Raw genomic sequence first — 9599 nt, 5'->3', positions numbered from 1 at the left:
AGTGTAGCTTTGAGCATTCATATACAGTCATGTAATGCATAATGACATTTTGGTCAATATATATGTATAGTTTTTGAGATCCAGGCTGGAGTGCAGAGGCACAATCTCGGCTCACTGGAACCTCTGCCTCCCCGGTTTAAGCAATTCTCATGCCTCAACCTCCCGAATAGCTGGGACAACCAGCACATGCCACCACATCCGGATAATTTTTGTATTTTCAGTAGAGACAGGGTTTTGCTGTGTTGGTCAGGCTAGTCTCAAACTCCTACCCTCTGGTGATCCACCCACCTCTGCCTCCCAAAGTGCTGAGATTTTAGGTATGAGCCACTGTGCCTGGCCTAATTTTTTTAAGAAACAAGAGAGCTATTTTCTAAATTAGCTTTGCCAATTTATATTCCTACTATGATGCATAGCACTGATTTCACTGCACAATGTGTGGTAGGCCCCAATATGTAAGAAATGATGAAAGTAACACATAAAAATTAGTATAAAACAAATGAGATTATCATTGTTGCTATCATCTTTGTCAAATTCTCAAAACAATCTAAGTATATTTTTATATAAATGTGCTTGGCAACATAGCTGAAAAAAGCATTATCAGTAACAAAGACATACATTTGAAGGGGAGAAACACTTGTACTAACAACACAATGTCAGAATTAACATACAAATTCTGCTGGTCACTTTGGAATATTTAATTGCTTGGGGCAGTGTTTTGTAGACAAATGAATATCTATGGAGCACCCGAGGTAGGGGGAATCAACAAGACTTGGGTTTCAAAAGTTATCTGGGGTTACAGCATGAAACTGTTGGAGGACACACACCTTGTGTGAGTGAGGTGCCTCAGTGTGTGTGGACGTGTTGGAGGTAGAGCATAATGGTGGCTTCCTCCAGAAAGGGACATTTGGGGTAGATTCATTCCATTTGAACAACACAGCCTGATGTGGCATGGACATGAATGGAGGTGAAATGGACAGTAGCTGACAGGAGCAGTCCTGACAAGGCCAAGGTGAAAAACCTGGGAAGTCCTTCAGGTGCAGAGCCTTCAGTTGAAAAAGGAGGTGGTCACAGGAAATACTGAGATGGATCAGCAATGCACGGGAGACAGAGTTCTTGGCCCTGTGGAGTGAGTAGTGTGGATTCTCAAGTTTTCTCCTCTCTCCATTAATTTGTCTTCCAATGCAGATGACTTTGAATGTCCAATGGATCATGAGATTATAGACAAGCCTCAGCCCGCTCTTGAAGGTAAAGGAAGGCTGCTAGCAAGACTAGCATCTGGGCTTGGCTGTGCGTGTTTTCTATTGTGGGGAAATATATATAACACAATATTTATCATTTTAACCTTTTAACCAAAGTGTGCACGCAGTGGCATTCAAAATATTCACAGTGTTGCATAACCAACACCACTATCTACACCCACAATTTCGATAATTTCTTACAAAACCTTGTCCACAGTAAGCAATATAGCACCTTCCCCCTATTTCCAGCCCACAGTGATTCCTATCCTGCTTTCTCTTGTATGAATTTGATTATTCTAGGCACTTCATATAAGTACAGTTATACACTATATTCCTTTTGTGTCTGGCTTATTTCACTAAGCATAATGTTCTCAATGTCCACCCACATTGTATCATCTATCAAAATTGTGTTCCTTTTTTACAGATGGATGATGTACCACTGCATGTAGACCATCTTGCTTTTATTACATTCATTTGTTCATTGATGGTTGGACTTTTCCACCTTTTGGCTCCTGTGAAAAGTGATACTACAAACATTATATACAAATATCTCTTTGATTTCTGTTTTCTATTCTTTGGGGTATATACTTAAGAGTAGAGTTCCTGGGTCCAACAAGAGTTCTGTATTTAACCACTGTTTTTCACAGTGGCTGCAATTTTATCCATTTCTACCAGCAATGTATCAGGGTTGCAATTTCTTTACATCCTTGTTCACACTTATTTTCCTTTAAATCATTCTAGTAGGTGTATATTGGTGTCTACTTGTGTTTTTCATTTGCATTTCTCTAATGACTAATGGTCCTAAGCAGCTTTTCCTGTGCTACTATCCATGGGTGTATCTTCTTTAGGGAAATATATATTCAAGTCTTTTACCCATTTTTGAAGAGTTGTCTGATTTTTATTTTGTTAGCTTGCTGTTGTAGATTTTTGGAAGGTTTAAAATATATTCTAAATTTTAGTCTCTTACCAGATAAATGATTTGCAAATATTTCCCCCTTTGTGTAGAACTTTAGATTCATAAACTTCATTAATTTGTATGAAATTCTCAGCAGTTGACCTCAAACAGATAAGACTGAAGCAATATTTCGGAAATAGTTGAAAGTATTATCACAACAAAACAAAGGCATAATCAAATCCTGCAAGCTCCACGTAAGGCACAATGACAAATAAAGCAGCAAAGGGCCATCTGGTGATTCGTCCACCACACTTGTTGCAACTGTTTGTGCTGCAGTTAAAACATACCAGCATTCAACCCATGTCTCCTCTCTTGAAGTAAACTGTCCTATGTTGGCTGGCCTGAACAAGCATAGATAGTCTCCAGCCTCAATTAATATGCATGCATGACAAAGAAAAGGAGGTCTGGATGAAAAAATATTGTATGATTAATAATTATGCTTTAATTAATCTTAAAGGATATAATTTCAGTGTTTGTAATTCTCCCGTCGGCAGTTATAACAAAGGATTAGGGCCGGGCGCGGTGGCTCAAGCCTGTAATCCCAGCACTTTGGGAGGCCGAGACGGGCGGATCACGAGGTCAGGAGTTCGAGACCATCCTGGCTAACACGGTGAAACCCCGTCTCTACTAAAAAATACAAAAAACTAGCCGGGCGAGGTGGTGGGCGCCTGTAGTCCCAGCTACTCGGGAGGCTGAGGCAGGAGAATGGCGTAAAAACCCGGGAGGCGGAGCTTGCAATGAGCTGAGATCCGGCCACTGCACTCCAGCCTGGGCGACACAGCGAGACTCCGTCTCAAAAAAAAAAACAAAAAAACACAAAGGATTAGTGAATAAATACAGTAGACTGTTTTGCCTAGAATTGAATCCTGTCTGTCTATTAAGCTTTGCTTTTATTCAAGTGCAAAATGCTAAAACACATAATAACTGCAGTGACAGCCACTGTGGATCCTCAGAGGATTCCACAAAAATGGTCTTGGGACATAAATCCTACAAGTTAATATTGTTTTAAGGGGTTTAGAAAACCATTTAACTGGGTTTCAAACCTCACAGTGTGAGCAGTGGGACTCTCATTAAACTATAGCGTGTGCTTCAATACTATTTGTAGACTGACTCATTCCTGTTGCCTTAAGTTGCCATCAGCAAAATGCCAGGGACTCCATTTCTTGCTCCTCGGCTCCTCGTTCTTGCCTGTCTTTCCACAAGGGAAGATTTTTAACAGGAGCTCAAGCTGTGCTTTTAATGAAACACATCCACACACACTGTCCTGTTGTCCACATTAAGCAGAGCTCCCTGAATAACTCATGAACAAAAGCATCTATGACTAACTGTTGCTCTGTGTCTTCCTAGCCTCTGAGGAGTCTCTAATTCACAAGAACAGAGGAGATGGAGAGAGGCTAGTCAACACAAGGGTAAGGTTGCCTTGCTTTCTCTGAAATAGAAATGTTCCTTTCTTGGCATCTTTCTTTTTCGACTGACCTTACATGTGAAAAAATGACAATGTACATTACAGGTATTAAATGCAGTTTTCTGAGGGGGTGGAAGAAGTGACTCTTAGCAACTGATACGTAATCCAAAATGGCATATACCTATGACAGCTGCAGGTTGTACACTGTATCCTTGGGGCCCTTGTCCTTGGAAGCAATGTCTTCTCCTTGGATTCAGTATTTTGCACTTGCCAACCAACGTGGATCTGAGAGATCCACCATCCAGAAGCTGATGTCTTTTCCAGTGTGTATCCTACCCTTGTTTGGGGGGCCTTGAGGTTGACTACACTTTCTGATCAAGTTTTCAATATTCACTGAGAGAAACAGCCTTGTGCAAACAATCTACAACACGACGTACCCTTCATAAAGCTTTGTTTCTGTATTGCAGGTGGTGCAGGCGGCCCCTCTGGGGTGTGACTCTAGTAAGTATTCTGGAATTATTTACTGAGAAAACAATCTGGATGGCAAGAAAGGTGTGGAATCCTTGCAGGTTTCAGTGTGAAGAGCCACCCTGATCCTGGGATTGCAATAGGAATAAGCATAGTGGAAGTGTTTTTAAAAACCTGAATTCCCCAGGGAAATATTATGGCCAATTTTTGAGGAAGCAGCTGTGCTCCCTTTTGGGTGGTGCTGACTTGGGTGCTTGAGGATTCGTGGTGTCTCATGTGAGGCTGCATCATGTGGTGTGAGTGTGTGCGTTTCTGTACAGATGAGGCTGTGTGTTTCCTCAGGAAAGATTTCCCATTTATACAACCCAATCGAAGGTGTCCACTTCTAAAAATAAAATCCATCCCCCGCCCACTGTCTCTGTACAGTGACTCCTGCACCCTCACCAGAGCCATCCCTGGGTCTGGCTTATTATCTCCACTGCTCAGGTGGAGATCCTGAAGGGCCAAGGGGGTGGCCCCAGCTCCCGAGTTCCTGAATGAAAAATTGAAAACATGAACCCAGGAGTGTGGGCCTGTGCTGACGCTGACATGCATTTAGTCATGGGGTGTTCGCCACCACGCAGGGAGTCCAGCATTCATGTATAAGCCCTAAAGCACAGAGCCCAAAAGGCCCCAGACACTGCCCATCATCATAAAGTGGCCTCCGTGGTCACACAACCCAGGGTGGTTCTAGGCACATCTCCCCACGGGCCAGCGTAATCATCAGTGTGTCAAAAGCACAGAGATCTCCGGGGGTTTGGGTCAGCTCACAGATCCTTTTTTTTTTTTTTTTAGCTTTTATTTTAAGTTCAGGGTTACATGTGCAGGATGTTCAGGTTTGCTACATATATAAATGTGTGTCATGAGAGTTTGTTGTACAGATTATTTCATCACCCATATATCGAGTCTAATATCAGTTATTTTTCCTGATCCTCCCCCTCCTCCCACCTCCCACCCTCCAGTAGGCCCCAAGCTCACAAATTCTGAGAGGAGTGGGGGACCACGCAGGCCAGTGCGGCCCACTTCAGTATTGAAGTTAATTTGCTCAGCAACTGGACAAAGCCCATAAGGAAGGGTGATGTATTTTAGTAGATTTAGTAATACTATCTTCCCAAGCCCTAAAATGCTCAAATCCTGCCAGCTGAAAATGGTGAGGAGGGACAGATGGGAACTCTGTGCAGCACTTGGTTATTAGCCTGGCTTCTGTCCCCTCATGGCAACTCTCTTGTGCATGTGGGTAAAAGACCCTCAGCCTCAAGCCAAGCCGCCTCCATGAGGAGCCATCTCACTATTGACTGGCTAGTGCCGTGTATGGCCACCAGCCCAACTGATACAAAATGTGGCTTTAAAACAAGTGTAAATCTCATACAACAGGCAAATGCAGAAGCAGCATGACTTGCAAGTTGTAAAGAAGACAGTCGCAATGTCGCTGGACTTCAACCTGGGTAGAAGAAATGAGGGAACTCTGTCACTGAATCACAGCAGAGTTCAAGGCCACTTGTAGACTATTTTGTGTTACAGAAGGTGGCCTTTAGCTACTAAGCAAAGGCCTCTGTTTCTCATTTCTTTCCTGTTCATCTTCTTGGTCATCCTTCTTCCTCAAGGTAAAAGAGCCCAAGCAAAAGGCAGTTTCAATATTAATCTGACCAAGGTTTTGTGCAGTTTATTATCATCCAGGTAATCAGGTGCAACCCGATCTGCCTACCAGCCCCCCACCCCTGCTCTGTGTTTTCATTTAATAAATATTTTGGTCTACTTACTATGTGCTAAATTTTCTGGAGACCACAAAGTAAATGAGATAGAATCTTTATGTTGACAGCTAAGTTAGATTTAATATAACTGACAAAAATTAAGATTTCTGATTTCTTGTAAAAATATTTTGTACGTGTGAATGCATACTGAATGTAAAGTGGTTAACCAAAAAATCACACTTGCACTCATGGAAGGCTTTTCATGAATTTGTCAATTTCTATTTTTTAAAATATTTCCCTGCTTCTCTGGATAATGCATATCTGAACCTGGAAACTGATTCCCACTGCAGAAAGTGTTCTGAGCCACATCCTTTAGCTTCACTAGTGCAGGACCACCCGGGAGGATGGCCCAGCATCAGCTCAGCCCATGCTGTGATCAGCCACCTCCATGCACCACACCAAGCAAGTTCCCTGAGTGATTCAGTCTCCACCACCAGGGCACCGACCTTTACTCTGTGTTCTCCTAGCTCCCTGTGGGGATGCTGTGCAAGACATCTCTATTGAGGATGCTGAATATGACATCTGTAATGAGGACACTGTACAAGACATCTCTAATGAGGATGCTGTAGAAGACATCTCCAATGAGGATGCTGTATACGAGATTGCTAATGAGGACGCTGTATACGACATCGCTAATGAGGACACTGTATAAGACATCTCTAATGAGGATGCTGTAGAAGTCATCTCTAATGAGAACGCTGTATATGACATCGCTAATGAGAATGCTGTATATGACATCGCTAACGAGGATGCTGTATATGACATCGCTAATGAGGATGCTGTAGAAGACATTGCTAATGAGGATGCTGTATACGACATCGCTAATGAGGACACTGTATAAGACATCTCTAATGAGGATGCTGTAGAAGACATCTCTAATGAGAATGCTGTATACAACATCGCTAATGAGGACGCTGTATATGACATCGCTAAAGAGGATGCTCTACAAGACATCTCTAAAAAAGAAGATGCTGCCACTGTAAGATACTTTTCTTTGTCTTGAACAGAAATGTTACTTTCCTGGCTTCTTTTGAGTCAGATGTAGACATGAACATCTGCCAATGTGCATTATCGATGTCATCTGCAATTTAATCAAAGGTAGACATGAACATCTGTCAATGGGCATTATTTATGACATCTGCAATTCCCTTGGTGTGGTGCTATTGATTGGCAGCCTCTCACCAACCCATGCCGGGCACACTGGGGCGTGGTAGATGGCAGCGTCCACGATCCACTGCAATGCAGAGGTGTTTCCCTCCACAGCAGTTTTCCCCCGTGGATTAAGGTTGTGAAACTGCCAATCTAAATATACTTTAAAGGTAAATTCTGTGGGAAAAGCTCTTTTCTTTTCCATAGGTGTCCTCCATGTTAGTTTTGGGGGACTTCGACCTTTGACTCAATCACTATACCCCTTCTTATTTTCTCCAGTTGTTGAGAGAATATCAGATCTGTGTGACATGCATGGCATCATTTCACCCTCCTAATGTTTTCTTTTCTATAATTGCAGGATCCATTTGTACTGGAGAATGGTACGTACCCTGAAATAACTCATTTCCTGAGGGAAAAATCCTGTCTCTAGGGTACAGAAACCTGATTCTGGGATCCTTTTGGGAAGGAGGATTCCCAAATCATTGCTCTGATGAGAGCAAATGATTTTGCAAGTATAAAACAATGTCCAGAGAGGCTGTAGGGATATCTGTGAGCCCAGAGGAAACACCAGGGGATCCTGTGTGAAGCACCAGAGCTTCAGCTGGGGTCAGAGGAGTGGGTGGGCCTCTCTCTAATGACTTATCCTGATGTTTGTGTTTTAAAGATCTGTTTTTGGAGAGCATATCCAATGATGAGGATTTGTAGGTAGGTAACTACTTTCCATGTAAGATCCAATGGGAGAGAGTTCCCAGGAGCCTTCAGTGTATCCATCTGCTTGGGAGGTTGAGGGAGGGGACATGAAATCAAAAAGAAAAAGGAAATACGTGTCAAATTGGATTTGGTCTTTTCCAAGTTTGTTGCCATAATGTAAGAACTGTCTCTCTGGGCTGTGACGGTGCTGTGTGATTTAAAGGTGATCTTTCCCAAAACACCTGGCCTTTTCTGCCTCTGCCTCTGCCAAACATCACAGCCTTTGGTTTGGACTAGTCAGCACTGCTTGGGATTGTGCAGAAGAGGTCTGAGGTTGCATCAAGTGGCACCTGTGGTGAACAGAATCTGAGGACACAACTCCCTCACAGGCACTTACTTGAACCTGGAGACAAAGTTCTCCTGGTGTGTGCCTGGGGTGCAGGAGAAATTGATGGTTGTCTTCTGAACTTTTAGGACTTTAAAAAGCAGTCATGTTTCCATCCTCGCTGTTGACTCCTGGCTTAAAAGGATCTCCCAGGGTGAGTGAGCAGGCGGGATCGGACCCTGGCAGTCTGATGGCAACACCTGTGTTCCTCTGCGCTGGGCCATGGACGACATTACACACCTTGGTGAGAATCAGGAATTACACACCTTTGTGAGAATCCGCATCTGGAATTGAGATGGGCCTTGAGTCATATAATTAGGTTGGAAAAGGTGCATTTTACTACCCTATTGAAAGAAACCATATTTTTCTCACTCCAGCAGGATATATGGTTTTCAGTATCCACTTAACTGCTCATTGACTCTTATTGTAGATCAAGAGGTGGCAAGCAGTCCCTGCCCTCCCCCAATTGTAGGCCCAAGGTAACCAGCAAGTGACTGCATATAATGGAAAAGTGGTACATTTGGAGGTGTCTGTATTAATGAGACCCACATGATATGGGTAAGAGCTATTAGGGTGAGAAAAAACCTGGGAGCACAATGAAATATTTGAATATCAAACAAAACATTATTGAAATCTCCACTGTACTTTAGTAGTTGAAGTCATTCTTGTGGTCATCACTGCCTTTCCCAAACATAAGCTGCTTAATATCACACGGACCCATGCCATGAGGAACGATGATCAGTTTGTAAAATGCCAGTAAAGCCATTGCCTGTATAAGCCATGATATTTCATCCATATATTTCAATTTCCATGTGTAAATATAGTTCAAATGTCAGAAATTTATTATTATCTAATAGAATATGCATGGTATATCAATGAGCGATAGCCCTCATACTCTTTCTTTTTTTTTTTTTTTTTTTTTTTTTTGAGACGGGGTCTTGCTCTGTCACCCAGGCTGGAGTGCAGTGGCCGGATCTCAGCTCACTGCAAGCTTCTCCTCTCGGGTTCACGCCATTCTCCTGCCTCAGCCTCCCGAGTAGCTGGGACTACAGGCACCCGCCACTTCGCCCGGCTAGTTTTTTGTATTTTTTAGTAGAGACGGGGTTTCACCGTGTTAACCAGGATGGTCTCGATCTCCCGACCTCGTGATCTGCCCGTCTCGGCCTCCCAAAGTGCTGGGATTACAGGCTTGAGCCACCGTGCCCGGCCAACTCTTTCTATTAATAATTATTTGCATGATGAAAAATGCAGAATCCCATTCTTGGATTTTTCTCAGTTTGCACGCATGAGCATGACCACCCCATGTCCACCTGACATGTACCAGCAGGAGGCCAGAAACAGAGGCTTTTCTTATTAACCAAGATTTCTAAATGTATTACATATTCACGGTTAGAAATAACTCTAAATATCATAAAAGGTTAGCAAGGAAGTTTCCCTTCCACTCTGAGCTTCCAAATACCAAGTCAACATTTTTGTTTGCATATCATCCCTACAATCTATGTGCAAATAGAAACATGCA

General features: G+C 42.9%; 1 pseudogene; it reads left to right on the top strand.

Annotated features, from left to right (window-relative positions):
* Window positions 1-958: 958 nt before the first annotated feature.
* Window positions 959-8574, top strand: LOC112632415 (annotated as a pseudogene).
* The last annotated feature ends 1025 nt before the right edge of the window (window positions 8575-9599 follow it).

Source organism: Theropithecus gelada, chromosome 10 (genome assembly GCF_003255815.1).
Source record: "Theropithecus gelada isolate Dixy chromosome 10, Tgel_1.0, whole genome shotgun sequence".
Classification (NCBI taxonomy): domain Eukaryota; kingdom Metazoa; phylum Chordata; class Mammalia; order Primates; family Cercopithecidae; genus Theropithecus; species Theropithecus gelada.
This window is presented reverse-complemented; position numbering and strand designations above follow the sequence as displayed.